We start from the raw sequence: 17825 nt of genomic DNA, 5'->3' as shown, positions 1-17825 counted from the left end.
GTCCTAAATAGCAGCACCATTGCTCCATCTCAGTCCTCATTCCTGTCAGAGGTACCCCATCATCATCAATCATATTTATTGAGCGCTTACTGTGTGCAGAGCACTGTACTAAGCACTTGGGAAGTACAAGTTGGCAACATCTAGAGACAGTCCCTACCCAACAGTGGGCTCACAGTCTAAAAGGGGGAGACAGAGAACAAAACCAAACATACTAACAAAATAGAATAAATAGAATAGACATGTACAAGTAAAATAGAGTAATAAATATGTACAAACATATATATATACACTCACATATACCCCAGGAAGGGCAAAGCCCATGGCCTCCCACGTGTGCTGCCCCCCAACTTCACTTTCCTCCCCCTGCCTCTTCTGATGGGTCTCGGGCCCATCACCCTAAATGGTTTCTCCCTCCCGGGCCACGGCACCCCAGAGAGCTCCCAGAGTGCGGAGCAATGGGGGAGAGAAGGGGCACCAAGGACTTTGATGGCTTCACCGGCCTCTCTCACACAACAGCAGCTGCCCAGAACGCCATTCCCCAGGAGGAAGGAGGGACGTGGAACAATTGCCTCAACTGGCCCTTCCCCATGAATGGCCAGGATTCCCTTCCCTGAAAGTCTCCCTTCACCTCATATCTCTATGCGGTGAATAAGAGAATGAAAGTCAGTTTTCTGTCCCTGCCCTAATTACGATTCTAACACAGAATTATCAGCTCTTCACTAACATCTTTAGAAGGGGATTTATCATCTTTGAAAGAAATAGGCAAACCAACTAGAATAGGCTCCCAACTAGATTGTAGAGTCCTTGGGGTGGAAACTCGGACTTTGACGGCTTCACCGGCCTCTCTCTCACAACAGCAGCGTGGCTCAGTGGAAAGAGCACGGGCTTTGGAGTCGGAGGTCATGGGTTCGAATCCCGGCTCCGCCACTTGTCAGCTGTGGGACCTTGGGCAAGCCACTTAACTTCTCTGTGCCTCAGTTACCTCATCTGTAAAATGGGATTAAGACTGTGAGCCCCACGTGGGACAACCTGATCACCTTGTATCCCCCCAGCGCTTAGAACAGTGCTTTGCACATAGTAAGCGCTTAATAAATGCAATAAAAAAACAGCAACTGCCCAGAATGCCATTCCCCAGGAGGAAGGAGGGACGTGGAACAATTGCCTCAACTGGCCCTTCCCTATGAACGGCCAGGATTCCCTTCCCTGAAAGTCTCCCTTCACCTCATATCTCTATGCGGTGAATAAGAGAATGAAAGTCAGTTTTCTGTCCCTGCCCTAATTACGATTCTAACACAGAATTATCAGCTCTTCACTAACATCTTTAGAAAGGGATTTATCATCTTTGAAAGAAATAGGCAAACAAACTAGTATAGGCTCCCAACTAGACTGTAGAGTCCTTGAGGCGGAAACTCGGACTTTGACGGCTTCACCGGCCTCTCTCTCACAACAGCAGCGTGGCTCAGTGGAAACAGCACGGGCTTTGGAGTCGGAGGTCATGGGTTCGAATCCCGGCTCCGCCACTTGTCAGCTGTGGGAGCTTGGGCAAGCCACTTAACTTCTCTGTGCCTCAGTTACCTCATCTGTAAAATGGGATTAAGACTGTGAGCCCCACGTGGGACAACCTGATCACCTTGTATCCCCCCAGCGCTTAGAACAGTGCTTTGCACATAGTAAGCGCTTAATAAATGCAATAAAAAAACAGCAACTGCCCAGAATGCCATTCCCCAGGAGGAAGGAGGGATGTGGAACAATTGCCTCAACTGGCCCTTCCCTATGAACGGCCAGGATTCCCTTCCCTGAAAGTCTCCCTTCACCTCATATCTCTATGCGGTGAATAAGAGAATGAAAGTCAGTTTTCCGTCCCTGCCCGAATTATGATTCTAACAGAATTATCAGAGCTTCATTAATATCTTTAGAAGGGGATTTATCATCTTTGAAAGAAATAGGCAAACCAACTAGAAGAGGCTCCCAACTAGATTGTAGAGTCCTTGGGGCAGAAACTCTGTTTTTTATTGTAGTTTCCCTGGAATTCAGGACCCTCCCATTTGGCACACTCAGAACTGGTTTTGGGGGGATTTTTTTATTGGTATTGAAGCCCTAACTTTGTGCTAGGCCCTACTAAGTGCGGGGGTGGATAGAAGCTAATCAGATTGGGCCCAGTCCATGTCCATATAGACTCAGTCGTAACCCCCATTTTATGGATGAGGGAACTGAGAACTTGTCCAAGGTCACACAGCGGACAAGTGGCAGGGCCGGGATTAGAACTCAGGCCCTCCTGACACTCAGGCCCATGTCTATCCACTTGGCCAAGCTGCTTGCTTGTAGGACGTGCTCAAAAAAGATGGATGACTAGGATCTTCTGTTGGATATGAAGGGAGAGGGAGTTCTGGAAGGAAGGAGGACGTGAGCAAGGGATCAACAGTGAGAGAGACAAAGTCATGGTACGGAAAGGAGGTCGGCGTTAATGGAGTGAAGTGCGTGGGCTGTGTTGTAGCGGGAGACGAGTGAGAGGAAGCAGTGTGGCTCAGTGGAAAGAGCAGGGGCTTTGGAGTCAGAGGTCATGGGTTCAAATCCTTGCTCTGCCGCTTGTCAGCTGTGTGACTCTGGGGAAGTCACTTAACTTCTCTCTGCCTCAGTTACATCATCTGTAAAATGGGGATTAAAACTGTGAGCCTCTCATGGGACAACCTGAATCCTCCCCAGCGCTTAGAACAGTGCTTTGCACATAGTAAGCGCTTAATAATTTAATAATAATAATAATTATTATTATTATTATTATGAAGTGGTGGGGAGAGCTGGTAAAGAGCTTCTGCGTATATATATAAGTGCGTCGCGAAGTTTTGAAGGAGATTTATGACTTTCCATTTCACCTAATCCTCAAACTTGCCAGCCGCTCTAGTCACAACTTCCTACTGATTTTTGTTTTTATGTGCAGTGTATATCTTACCTTGCCCCTTATGTTGTTTTCATGTTTTATTGTTTCACTGCTCCCAACATGTCCATCTCCAGCCCTCTCCCCAACCTGTATTCATATTCGTAGCAGCGTGGCTCAGTGGAAAGAGCCCGGGCTTTGGAGTCAGAGGTCATGGGTTCAAATGCCGGCTCTGCCAACTGTCAGCTGTGTGACTTTGGGCAAGTCACCTGACTTCTCTGGGCCTCAGTTACCTCATCTGTAAAATGGGGATCAAAACTGTGAGCCCCCTGTGGGACAACCTGATCACCTTGGAACCTCCCCAGCGCTTAGAACAGTACATTGCACATGGTAAGCACTTAAGAAATACCATTATTATTATTACTGTTATTATTTGAGAAGCAGCGTGGCTCAGTGGAAAGAGCCTGGGCTTTGGAGTCAGAGGTCATGGGTTCAAATCCTGGCTCCACCACTTGTCAGATGTGTGACTTTGGGCAAGTCACTTTACTTTTCTGAGCCTCCGTTACCTCATCTGTAAAATGGGGGATTAAGACTGTGAGCCCCCCGTGGGACAACCTGATCATCTTGGAACCTCCCCAGTGCTTAGAACAGTGCTTTGCACATAGTAAGCACTTAAGAAATACCATTATTATTATTATTATTATTATTATTATTATTATTATTATTATTTGAGAAGCAGCGTGGCTCAGTGGAAAGAGCCCGGGCTTTGGAGTCAGAGGTCAAGGGTTCAAATACTGGCTGCACCACGTCAGATGTGTGACTTCGGGCAAGTCACTTTACTTTTCTGAGCCTCAGTTACCTCATCTGTAAAATGGGGGATTAAGACTGTGAGCCCCTCGTGGGACAACTTGATCATCTTGGAACCTCCCCAGCTCTTAGAACAGTGCCTTGCACATAGTAAGCGCTTAATAAATGCCATCATTATTATTAGTAGTAGTAGAAACAGCTCGTGACTGGGAGTCAGAGGATGTGGGTTCTAATCCCAGCTCCGCCACAAGTCTGCTGTGTCACCTCGGGTAAATCACTTCACTTCTCTGTGCTTAAATTACCTCACCCCTAAAATGGGGATTAAGACTGTGAGCCCCATTTGGGACGGGGACTGCATCCAACCTCATATCTACCCCAGCGCTTAGATCAGTGTTTGCTTAATAAATTCCACTATTATTTTTATTATAAATTGAGCCCCTAAAAGAACAGGTCCATGCCTACTTCTCACCTGTATATCCTTCCCAGTGCTTAGTAACAGTGCTCTGCACAAATTTAGCACTTACTATTACTTCCACCACCACCAAACACAAGTTCACCCTCTCGGTTCACTATCTGCTTGGTGACGTCTTCCAACCAAGAAATCGTCAAGCTTCCTCTCCGAGGCACTGAGATGAACATCTGAGGTGCTGCGGTGGCAGGAGGAGGGTGGGACAGGAGGCAGAGTGGTGATGAAAATCTGCGTTAATCACAGGCCACCTGCTGTGGTTGGACTCACTGAGCAAGAGGAGTTTGCTCGCGCCTCTTTATTATTATATTATTAATATTAATATAATAATAATAACAAGTCACGGTTTGACTGTGAAACCATCTCCATCAGCTGATACTCCGCTCTCTCATTCACCCCTCACATCCAAGCCGTCACCAAAACCTGCCGGTCTCAGCTCCGCAACATTGCCAAGATCCGCCCTTTCCTCTCCATCCATACCGCTACGCTGCTCATTCAAGCTCTCATCCTATCCCCTCTGGACTACTGCACCAGCCTTCTCTCTGATCTCCCATCCTCGTGTCTCTCCCCACTTCAATCCATACTTCATGCTGCTGCCCGGATTGTCTTTGTCCAGAAACGCTCTGGGCATGTTACTCCCCTCCTCAGAAATCTCCAGTGGCTACCATTCAATCTGCGCATCAGGCAGAAACTCCTCACCCTGGGCTTCAAGGCTCTCCATCACCTCGCCCCCTCCTACCTCACCTCCCTTCTCTCCTTCTCCAGCCCACCCCACACCCTCCGCTCCTCCGCCGCTGATCTCCTCACCGTACCTCGCTCTCGCCTGTCCCGCCATCGACCCCCGCCCCACGTCATCCCCCGGGCCTGGAATGCCCTCCCTCTGCCCATCCGCCAAGCTAGCTCTCTTCCTCCCTTCAAGGCCCTACTGAGAGCTCACCTCCTCCAGGAGGCCTTCCCAGACTGAGCCCCTTCCTTCCTCTCCCCCTCGTCCCCCTCTCCACCCCCGCATCTTACCTCCTTCCCTTCCCCACAGCAGCTGTATATATGTATATATGTTTGTACATATTTATTACTCTATTTATTTATTTATTTATTTTACTTGTACATATCTATTTATTTTATTTTGTTAGTATGTTTGGTTTTGTTCTCTGTCTCCACCTTTTAGACTGTGAGCCCACTGTTGGGTAGGGACTGTCTCTATACGTTGCCAACTTGTACTTCCCAAGCGCTTAGTACAGTGTTCTGCACACAGTAAGCGCTCAATAAATATGATTGATTGATTGATTGACTGCTGTGTTTCCAAGCATGCTCATGAGAAGCAATGTGGCTGGGAGTCCTGGATTCTAACCCCAGCTCTGCCACTTCTCTGCTGGGTGACTTTGGGCAAGTGACTTCTCTGGGCCTCAGTTACTCCATTTGTAAAATGGGGATTAAATCCTCCTCCCTCTGATTTTGGCTGTGGGACACAGACTACGTCCAGTCTGATCATCTTGTATCTACCCCAGCGCTTAGAATAGTGCTTGACACATGGTAAGTGCTTAACAAATACCATATGAAAAAACCAATGGTACCAAGCGCTTGGGATGGTACAGTTCACCAAAGTTGGCAGACGTGTTACTTGCCTACGAGGAGTTTACAGTCTAGATTGGGCGACAGATTAATATAAATGAATAAAATACAGATATGTTTGTAGGTACTGGGGCTCGGGGTGGGGCGAATATCAAGTTCTTCAAGGATACAGATCTAAGCGCATAGACGATGCAGAAGGGGGAGGGAGTAAGGTAAAAGAAGGTTAACTGGAGAAGGGCTCTTGGAGGAGATGTGGCTTTACTAAGACTTTGAAGACCCATGTATCATCTTTCTTAAAAAACCCCTCCCTTTAGCTGTTCCTTCCAATTATCACTCCGTCCTACTATTCCTCTCCAAATTCCTTGAGCACGGTGTCTACACAGGCTGCCTCCACTTCCTCCCGTCCACATCTCTCTGTGACCCTCTCCAATCTAGCTTCTGTCCTCTTCACTCTATGGAAACTGCTCTCTCAAAGATCTCCTTCTTGCCAGATCCAATGGCCTCTTCTCTATCCTAATCCTTCTCAACTTCTCAGCTGCCTTCGACACTGTGGACCATCCGCTTTCTCCCTGAAAACTGATCTAATCTTGGCTTCGCCGACATGGCCCCACCTCCTGGTTCTCCTCCTGTGTCTCTGGCTACTCCTCCTCAGTACTTTTTGCAGGCTCCTCCTCTTCCTCCTTCGCCTAAACTGTGCAAGTTCCTCAAAGGCTCAGTTTTTGGTCCCCTTCTATTCTCCATCTATACCCCCTCCTTTGGGGAATTCATTTTCTCGTATGGCTTTAACTACAATCTCTGTGTAAATGATTCCCAACTCTACTGCTTCAGCCCTGATCTCTATCCTTCTCTGCAGTCTTTCATTTCCTCCTGCCTTCAGAACAGCTCAAAATTAATATGACCACAACAGAACTTCTCATCTTCCCACCCAAACACCACTGTCCTCTCCTGTCTCACAAGCCTGTTGTGCACATGGAATGTATCCGTATATTGTACTCTCCCAAGCACTTAGTACAGTGCTCTGCACACAGTTAGCCCTCAATAAATACACCTAACAGACTGACAAGCCCACAAAATCGGCATTATCATCAACTCATCTCTCTCATTCAACCCACATATTCAATCTATCACCGAATTCTGTCAGTTCTAGCTTCACGGCATCACTAAATATCACCCTTTTCTCCCCACCCAAACTGCTACCACGCTGTTCCAAGCACTTATTATATACCATCAGCCTCCTCACTGACCTCCCTGCCTCTGGTCTCTTCCCACTCCAGTCCTTACTTCATTCTGTTGCCTTGATCATTTTTCTAAAGAAGTTCAGTTCATGTCTCACCACTCTTCCAGAATCTCCAGTGGTTGCCTATCCACCCCTGAGTCAAACAGAAACTCCTTACCATTGGCTTTAAAGCAGTCAACCAGCTCTCCCCCTCCTACCTTACCTGATTTCCTATTACAACCCAGCAGACACACTTTGCTATTCTAACGCCAACCTACACCCTGTATCCTGATCCCGTCTATTGTGATGCCAACCGCTGTTCAGGTCCTCCCTCTGGCCTGGAACTCCTTTCCACTTCACAGAGAGAGACCACCACTTTGCCCCGCTTCAAAGTCTTATTAAAATCACATTTCCTTCAACTAAGGCCTTATTTCCCCTATTCCCTCTTCCCTTCTACGTTTGCCTATGCACTTGGATCTGCCCCCTTTAAGCACTTGGTATTTCACAACCCAACCCTCTGCCCCACAGCACTTACATACGTAACTGTACTTTATTTTAACATATGTCTCCCCCTCTAGATTGCAGTCTCCTAGTGGGCAAGGAATGTCTACCAACTCTGCTATATTGCATTTTCCAAGTGCTTAGTACAGTAGTGCTCAGCACTCAGTAAGCGCCCAATAAATACCATTAATTATTTGACTGTTGACTTTTGGGGAGAAAAGAGCCCCTCTATCCTCCAACTCACTGCAGTTCCCTGCATTCCCAAAGCTTAATCTTAAATCAGGTCTCTGATTATGGATGCCGGATTTTTCAGTAGACATGAATCAGTGCTAACATTTCATTTTTAGAGAAAAGATGCAGAACACCAATCTCACATTAAAATATGAGGAAAGTATACTAAAACAGCTCTGACCTAGTTTCATCTAATTAACACATGCTCTACTTTTTTCTAAAACTTTTCTCTTTACTGTGAACACAAATGCCAGCTGTGAAGTAACTGATACCATTGGGCTTGCGCACGATTAGTTTCTAGAGAGATGCAAAAAATGGCGGGAATTAAATCTCTGACATGAAATTATCATCAGCGAAACTACACGTGCCCTCAATGCCGAGAAATGCACTTTAGGTATGATTGGACGTTAAGGGCAAAAATCAAGGATTGAATAAGATATTTGGTAAAACTTGTGATGCGACTTTGAAATATCTGCTGTTAATTTTTGTTTAAAACATGATTCAAATTTCCTTTTAAAATCAACAGGCTCATCGTTTTTCTGTAATTAGCACTTTCAACCTGGTAGAATTTTTAAATCTCTGAAATTTTTGCCAAAAAAAGGTTCAGTTTGGAACCTTTCAATTTGAAAATGAATTGGGACAACAAACAGGAAAATCGTAAATATGGCTTTTACTGCCGGTGTAGATTCTAACACGTCAAAGTGGTTAAGAGAAATTCACAAATGTAACTATAATTTTCTGCAACCTTGAAATAGAAGAAGAAAAGTAATCAGGTCACAAGATGAACTGGTCTCTGACAACAGCAGTGTTGTGCTAAAGAGCAATAGCTACAACTGTTCTTTTATTTAAATACAGTGGTGGCACAGCCTTCCCCCACCCTCTTCCTAGATCTGATTCAGAAGCAACATTCCCATGAGAAAAACCTCCTTCATTTACAGCTGCTTTTCTTACACTTTTGTCCATTGTTTAAACCAAACCAAAACAACTCTCTGTTGAAATGCACAAAGGAGGATCGAAAATGAAGTTGCACTTTGTTAGAAATGATACTAGTCATTGTTTGACGAAGGACATTTTCATGCAGCTATGAATGCACCCAAAAAACTCAGCTAATTAATTACACTCCTTAATTATATTTCTTCATTATAGCCATTTAAAGCAAAGCAATACAGGAGGTTGCGGTGCTGCTTTTCCAGGGCCTTCAAATGCATATTATATAAATACAAATGGAATATTTTAAAATATAGAGCTATGAAGTATTACAAAGTCATCTTTCCCACTTCCTAAATTCTATGCAAGTTTATTTTTAAAATTCATGCTTTTTCCTCCAAGGACTCAAACTCAAATAACACCCTAATGAAGTTCTGTACAAAAGAACGCAGCTCTTTTTCTGCTGCGTAAGATTTAAGAAAACCCAAACCAACCACATAATGTGCACGTGTTTAAGTAGCACAGGGAGAAGCACGGAAACATTTTCTAAAGTTCAGCTCAAATACCTTAGATTTTGATATGGCTAGTGTTGCACAGTAAGAGATACCAAAGACAGTGTCAGATTATGTGAATTGAAAAATTGATTCATTCAATCAGTCGCATTTATTGAGCATTTACTGTGTGCAGAGCACTGTACTAAGTGCTTCAGAAGTACAAGTCGGCAACATATACAGACAATCCCTACCCAACAACAGGCTCACAGTCTAGAAGGGGGAGACAGACAACAAAACAAAACATGTAGACAGGTGTCAAAACCATCAGAATAAATAGAATTACAGCTATATGCACATCATTAACAAAATAAATAGAGTAGTATGTACAAGTAAAATAAATAGAGTAATAAATCTGTACAAATATATACAAGTGCTGTGGGGAGGGGAAGGAGGTAGGGCTGGGGGGCGATGGGGAGGAGGAGAGAAAAAAGGGGGCTCAGTCTGGGAAGGCCTCCTGGAGGAGGTGAGCTCTCAGGAGGGCTTTGAAGGGAGAAAGAGAGCTAACTTGGTGGATGTGTGGAGGGAGGGCATTCCAGACCAGGGGAAGGATGTGAGCCGGGGGTCGACGGTGGGACAGGCGAGAACGAGGCACGGTGAGGAGGTCAGCGGCAGAGGAGTGGAGGGTGCGGGCTGGGCTGGAGAGGGAGAGAAGGGAGGTGAGGTAGGAGGGGGCGAGGGGATGAACAGCCTTGAAGCCGAGAGTGAGGAGTTTTTGCTTGATTCGTAGGTTGACAGGCAACCACTGGAGATTTTTGAGGAGGGAAGTGACATACCTAGAGCGTTTCTGTACTAGTTGTCATTTTGCATATTGAAAAGCAATACAGTTGGTCTCCAAGAGTCACCAACCATCCTCAAATTCCGACAGACAGCCTATAAAATGGGCTAAGTTAAGCCTAGTCATCTCTGTATAGCTGGTATAAGTATTTTGGCATTTGCAAATGCTACCTGGAAAATTTTAGAAGTTAACAATTGTTTTAACTGGATGAAGAAACAAATTATGGCCAGGCTGGTCAAACTACGGCTGGTGAGCCATCTGAAGCTCTTCATTTGCCATGAGGCTCACAGACATGGACTGTATTATGTATGGATTATTATTTAACTACTGCAGCTGGCTTCAGTGTACTGCTGCCCAAGCCCTTTCTGTGACGACAGGAAGGGTGGGGAAGGACAAATAAACACTGAGTTCCTTCACCCTCTTCTCCCCAGCCTCAGTAAATTAGAGGAAATGGGAACTGGGCAGAGGTTGCAGCTGCCTCACCAGAGGTGTAGCAGCAGGAAGCCCTTTTGGGATTGGCTAAGTGCTTTCTGCAAATTGTAAATCCAGTAGATTTTGCCTATTGGGAGGTGTCCCAAAGTGACCCTGGGGTACCGGCCATCGCAAGGTCAAATGCTATCCCGTAACCACCCGAGCTGGCAGGTGGAACTCGGAAGAGAGGGTGGGATACCGCCCCTACAACCAAAACTGCCCAAGCCGGGAATACAGAAGGTGTTCCTCGCCCCCGTGCCAATCAAATTAAGTATGGAGGAGGGGGGGAGGGCAGAAATTGGGTAAACTGAGGCTGGAAGCTTGAATGGCCCAGGAGCACAGGTGATAAATACCTGTCGCCTCCGACCTTCTGGGGGCAGAACACCGAGACGCACAGCAGCGGCGGCGGCCCACATGTCTCTCTCTGCCCAGAACGTGGAAAGAGCGTGGGCTTTGGAGTCGGGGTCATGGGTTCAAATCCCGGCCCCGCCAATTGTCAGCTGTGTGACTTCGGGCAAGTCACTTAACTTCTCTGGACCTCAGTTCCCTCATCTGTAAAATGGGGATTAAGACTGTGAGCCCCACGTGGGACAACTTAATCACCTTGTATCTTCCCCAGCGCTTAGAACAGTGCTTTGCACATAGTAAGCGCTTAATTAATGCCATTATTATTATTATTGTTATTATTATGCCCATTCTGCAACCAGGACCAACACACTGAGGAAAGGGCCGCAGGACGGATGTGTGTCTCACTGAACATTCGTGGGTGGGAGCCAGATGCCCCGCTGCGGACAGGTAACACAAGTGGATTCCTCCCGTGTAGGGAGAGCACATGGTGAGAGCTAGCCACCCCGCCACATGCATGCGGATTGTAATGGATTCTTCCCTTGTGGGAAAGTAAGTGGAATCTTCCCGTGTGGGAAAGCACGTGGCAAGAGCTGGCCGCCTCACCCACGAGCGACTAACGTATGAGTATGTTCCTCCCGTTAGGGAAGCTCTAATATTACTAATTAATCACATTCCTCCCAAAAGGGAAATTCAATCAATCAATCAATCGTATTTATTGAGCGCTTACTGTGTGCAGAGCACTGTACTAAGCGCTTGGGAAGTACAATTCATTGCGCCTAAACTATCAAATAATTAAATTCGCCTCGTGGAATAGATTTTATATAAAACTGAGGCTTTCCATCCCCAGCCTCTCTCTCACCACACGAACGAACGAACCCATCCCCAAGCAACAGGTGACAGGGGGTGAGGTTCATGGATCGACAAATTGAGGGATTCTGCACTATTTCTAATGAAATTAGAAGCAGTGTGGCCTAGTGGATAGAGCATGGGCTTGGGAGTCAGAAGCACCTGGGTTCTAATTCCGGATCTACCACCAGTCTCCTATGAGACCTTGGGCAAGTCACTTCATTTCTCTGTGCCTCAATTATCTCATTTGTTAAGTGGGGATACACTGACAGCCTCATGTGGGGCAGGGGCTGATTAGCTCGTATCTGCCCCAGTGTTTAGTACAGTGCCTGGCACATAGTAAGTGCTTAAATACCAAAAAATAAAAATAAAAGGCATGAAAGTGAGGAAATGACTGAATAATCAAAGTTTCATGTCTTCCATATTAGGACAATCAATATGAGCATTTCCACATGGAACAGGAAAAGTGAAGCAGAAGTGAAACCTTCTTTTCTCAGCTAAGCAGACACTGTACTAAGTCCTTGGGAGATTACAATAAAACAGAACTGGCAGACACATTCCTTGCCCTCAAGGAGCCTGCAATCAACCAATCATATTTATTGAGCACTTACTGAGTGCAGGACACTGTACTAAGTGCTTGGGAGAGTACAATATAACCTTGTAACAGAGAGACTCCCTGCCCATACCGAGCTTACTGTCTAGAGGGGCAGACAGACATTAATATAAATAAATAAAATTACAGATATGTACATAAGTGCTGTGGCGATGGGGACGGGGATGAATACAGGGAGCAAGTCAAGGTGACACAAAAGGGAGTGGGAGAAGAGGAAAGGAGGCCTCTTGGAGGTGATGTGCCTTTAATAAAGCTCTGAATGTGGGGGGAGAATAATTGTCTGTTGGATTTGAGGAGGGAGGGCATTCCAGGCCAGAGGCAGAATAGGAGATAGATGTTAATAAAAAATAAATTATGGATATGTTCCTAAGTGCAGTGGTCTGAGGGTGGGGTGAATAAAGGGTGCAAACCCAAGGATAAGTGTGACGCAGAATGGAGTGAAAGAAGTGGAAATGAGGGCTCAGTTGGGGAAGGCCTCTTTGAGAAGAAGTGCTTTTAATATGATAATATGATTTTGAAAGTGGGGAGAGTGATCATCTGTCAGATATGAAGGGGAAGGAGGGTGGAATTCCAAGTCAGAGACGGACTGTGGGGTCGGTAACGAGGTAGTTGAGATCCAAGTACAGTGAGTAGGTTTGCATCAGAGGAGGCTGGGTTGTAGTGGGAAATCAGGGATGTAGGGTAAGAATAATAATAATGGCATTTATTAAGCGCTTACTATGTGCAAAGCACTGTTCTAAGCGCTGGGGAGGTTACAAGGTGATCAGGTTGTCCCATGTGGGGCTCACAGTCTTAATCCCCATTTTACAGATGAGAGAACTGAGGCACAGAGAAGTGACGTGACTTGCCCAAAGTCACACAGCTGACAATTGGTGGAGCCGGGATTTGAACCCATGACCTCTGACTCCAAAGCCCGGGCTCTTTCCGCTGAGCCACGCTGCTTCTCAGTGTAGGAGGGGGAAAGGTGACTGAGTGCTTTGAAACCCAAAATAAGGAATTTCTGCTTGATAAGGAGGTGGATCTGCAACCACTGGAGGTTCTTGAGTGGGGAGGCATGGACTGAATGGCTCTGTACAAAAATGATATATGGAATGAAATATGGACCAGAGAGGGGAGAGACAGGATGCAGATGAAGTAACCACAGAGGGCTGGGATAAGTGCTTGGATCGGCATGGGAGCACTTTGGATGGACAGGAACGGGCAGATTTTAGCAATGTCGTGACAGGATTTGGTGACAGATTGAATATGAGGGTTAAATGAGAGAAATAAATTGAGGATAATGCCAAGTTATGTGCCTGTGCGTGAGGGAGGTGGTGCTGTCTACAGTGATGGGAAAGTCAGGTGGAGGGCAGGGTTTGGGTAGAAAGACGAGAAGTATGGTTTGTTGTATGAAAGCATTACCTGTTCGGTTTCAAATTTTGAACCATTTCTGTAAAATTATGTCAGTGGCAAGTTATAAAATTGGTAATTTTATGGATCCTATTTGCAAAAATCATTCTCTTCAGTTAGCAACACTGAGCAGTCCTCAAATTTGATCTAGTCTTAGAAAATATAAATTGCCTGCAGTCCTCGCAAAAAAAATTTCACGAGACACTAATGAAAACTCATTCAGTTTTAACCTCTATTTATATTGAAGTATTCGACATTCTTCAGACGTGTGTGGGCTTGATTAAGATCACAGGTCTTTATTATGAGAAATAATCATCTTGGATTTCATCTGGACCAAATTATTCTGTTCCTAATCTGTGATGTAATTTTTGATGTCTGTTCTTAAGTACAGACCCTGTTCAGTTCATTCTCTATAGCCATCCTGGAGTTTGCGGCAAAAATGGTCTACTGCACCTTCGGGAAATACAATACACAACATACTTTGTGTACCATCCAAAGTCCTAGAAACACTCATTCATGAACATTCAGGCAAATGACTGTGCCATCGAGGCCCAAACCCAAGAATCAGCCAGGCCTTATTGGCAGATAGTAAGTCTAAAGAAAAGCGAGGTGATGGACAAACCCTACACAGACAAGCCAAAAAGGCATTACAATGGCAACACAGAGTTTGGCTCTGTCACAGAATTCTGCTACCCAGGCAGCCTATTGACTATGGGAAGCAGCACGGACTAGTGGAAAGAGCCCTGGCTTGGGAGTCAGAGGTCCTGAGTTCTAATCCTGGCTCCTCCACTTGTCAGCTGTGTGACTTTGGGCAAATCACTTAACTTCTCTAGGCCTCGGTTGCCTCATCCGTAAAATGGGGATTACGACTGTCCCACGTGGGACAACCTGATTACTCTTTATCCACCCCAGTGCTTAGAACAGTGCTTGGCACATAGTAAGCGCTTAACAAATACCATTATTATTAGTAGTACCAACAATGCAAAGACAGACAAGGAAGTAGGCAACCAAATCATATCGCTTTAGGAGATAGTCAAATGGAGAATGGAGGCAGAGTGGCATCAGGCTTCAGAAATAAGCTGAAGGCCTAATGAACCTTCTCTACAGGCTATGGGATCTGGGCCACACGTAGGTGCCACGCCACACGCCACACAAAACGCTTGCTATCAAATGGAACAACAAGATCACAAACACTAAAGCTCTGGAGCATAATCAGCTTCCTAGCATTAAAGCCGTGCTCATATCATCACAGCTACACTGGGTGAGAAGTGGGAGGATAATGAACGCCAGCATTATACCCAAACAGCTGCTGAATGAGCTGAAATTGGGAAACCCAAAGCAAGGAGAGCTGAGGAAATGATTTAAAGAAACAGTGTAACAAAGCTTTAGACAACGCTGCATCCCTGTTCAAAACTGGGAATCAACTGCTGAGGATAAACCAGTGTGGTGTAGTCCGATCCAGAAAGGAGCAGCTATTGTTGAGCAAAAGCTCTGTGAGGAATGACAAGGCAGAAGAGCTAACACGTCAGGCGACAAACTTTTCACACACACCATGTGTCCGGGTCCGTGGATCCCTGCGTTAAGCCTTTTCAGCTATACGTGCACTCAAAGGTGAGTGCCTTCTTCAAAAAAAAAGTCAACTATACATGTAAATGATCCGCAATGTATATTTGTGATTATTCCACCTCTACTAAATTCCGGAAGAGCCAGTTGCAATTTCTACATACTCTTTGTTCTTTGATCCTCTTCCCACACGACTGAGTACAGTGCTTTGAAGTGGAGGCTACATAATTATAACCACGTCTTCTGTAATGCAGTGCAAAGGTTAAATTCCTGATGCTCGCAACCCTTTCTTCTGAACCCACATTACATTCTATCCAGAAGGTTGCTTGCTGTTCAAAGAACAGTTCTCCGTCCGAAACGCACAATAAAAAAATAAAGCATTATAAGATAAACAGGTCTGTGCCGACTGGATGTCCGACTAATGATGTGTAAAAGCCAAATGACCCTCCAAGCCTCTGTCACTTTACAAACAGGTAGACCCCTCCAAGGAGATGATTTTGGGGATGGAATAAGGAGAGAACCGCCTGCAGTTTGGTTCCTCTTGCCCCTAAACCACCTGAACATGCCTGAGGCTCTTTGTGAGCATTTTCTGCTTGCGTGCTCAACCTCAAAGGGCAAGACAAAATCACAACAATGAAGTCTTGGAACACAGTCAGTCACTTCTCCTATGTTGAACACAGAACACATTAACTGGAAAGATTTTGCAAGAGAGTGGCCGAGGGCGAGATAAAGCACTTGCTTCAGGCTACTTAAATGAGACAGAAGGGAAGTCAGAACAAACATTACAAAGACTTAGGGGAGTCCAATCGAACAATAAAATACAGAAATTTAGTAAAACATTTGACAGTTGGCAGACACCAGACCAATCTCGGGTGTGGCAAACAAGAAGGGATTCATCTCCTCAAGTAAACTTCAGAAAGACTGGGATACCAAAGGGTCCAAGTCACTGGCAGGCATTACTGGATACTTATGTAATTTGTCTGTGCCTCACTTTCCTCGTCTGAAAAATGGGAATAAGCATCCCTGCCTTTCCCTACCTTACTGTGAGGACAAAAATGAGCAAAGGAATGTGAAAGGGCTATGGGAATAAAAGCATTATAAGAAATTAAACTACATATTTCTACTTCTTTCCTTTATTCCACGTTCTGATTCTATTTCCACTGAAGAGAAAAGGCTTCCTCCTTCTCCAGCCAATTCCATATCCTTTATTCAATATGCATTTGAGAGAAACACTCTTTGACAGTGACATTTTAACTGAAAAATAGCCTCTCCTAACCTGATCAATACCAAGCTTCTTGAGAATTTTCATCTGTTTTACCCACACGTCACATTTTTAAAATGGCAACCCAGTACCAGTCATATAGTGGGATATAGTTACTCACTGCTCCAATTTAAGTTTCATGGAACTGGGACACGGGTAGAGGATAGGTGTCAGCAGTAGCTCACCTGTCCACTTGTTTCATTTTGTCTGTTTCCCCCTTCTAGACTGTGAGCCCGTTGTTGCGTAGGAACCGTCTCTATATGTTGCCGATTTGTACTTCCCAAGCGCTTAGTACGGTGCTCTGCACACAGTAAGCACTCAATAAATACGATTGAATGAATGAATGAATGAATGAATAAATGTTGCCGATTTGTACTTCCCAAGCGCTTGGTACAGTGCTCTGCACACAGTAAGCGCTCAATAAATACGATTGAATGAGTGAATGAATGAAGTGGGGAAATCTGCAAGGATGGATGATCGGAGTAGCCCTTAAAGGGCATACTGCACCTTCAAATAATGTGGCATATCCACCAAGTATGTACTAAGAGACAAAAATAACAAGCACGTTACCCAAGAAATTCTAAGGCAGCAACTCATGACACCAAAAAGCAGAGCACAAAGACCCTTGAAAAACCTCAGAGGAAGGGCATTCACAACAGTTTTCTGGAACTCACTTTTCCATATGGAATGGTAAAACTTTGGCTAGTAGATCTGGAAATGCACAGATCACTGAATGTGTTATGGTCATTGTCCCTTCTGGGCTACCAAAGATACAGTTCCTCCCCCCGCCCCACTCACCCTCCCAGGACTGAGGCTGTAATGGGCAAAGCTATTACGTTCACCCCGCCATCCCCTCCCAGAACAATTTTTTGGATACATCAGGTGGCCAGAGCCTGAATCTCGGGCTCTAGATCCTGTGTCAGCCGTGGCAAGCCCACCTGCTCTTAGAGCTTATATCTTAGAGCTACAGCCAGCCTGACTTGATTTCTCTTGGGATCCAGATGCCCTAGTTCAATCCTTCCTCCAGCCCCAGATTTGAGGAAGAACCATCAGTAGATCTTCCTCTGGTCTCTCCCAGCCTGTCTTGCTGTGCCGTTAGCTTCCTCTGCCCAGCTCGCCGTCTCTCTCTTTCCATCCGGCTCTCTTCCTCTATCTCACCAAGAATCTGGCTCTCTTTGCTTGGATGGCTTCTTCAGCCACCTCTTTGGCTAAATGTTGGTCCTAATTTTCGCCATTCTGTCTCCCTTTGGATCTCTGAATCTCTTTCTCTTGTCACCAGGGATGTTTCTTTTTTTTATGGTATGTATTAAGTACTTACTATGTGTCAAACACTGCTCTAAGCGCTGGGGTAGGTACAAGTTAAACAGGTTGGACACAGTTCCTGTCCTTCCAAGGGCTCACAGTCTAAATAGGAAG

The 17825-nt window shown here is 45.4% G+C and overlaps 1 protein-coding gene across 4 annotated transcripts in view; it reads right to left on the bottom strand.

Annotated features, from left to right (window-relative positions):
• CDK19 (cyclin dependent kinase 19) overlaps nt 1–17825 on the bottom strand; it is a 281016-nt gene that overhangs the window by 57447 nt on the left and 205744 nt on the right. The window lies entirely within an intron of this gene.

The sequence above is a fragment of the Tachyglossus aculeatus genome, chromosome 19, assembly GCF_015852505.1.
Source record: "Tachyglossus aculeatus isolate mTacAcu1 chromosome 19, mTacAcu1.pri, whole genome shotgun sequence".
In the NCBI taxonomy this organism is placed as follows: Eukaryota; Metazoa; Chordata; class Mammalia; order Monotremata; family Tachyglossidae; genus Tachyglossus; species Tachyglossus aculeatus.
The sequence above is the reverse complement of the archived record's forward strand: the minus strand, read 5'-3'. Positions and strand labels throughout refer to the sequence as shown.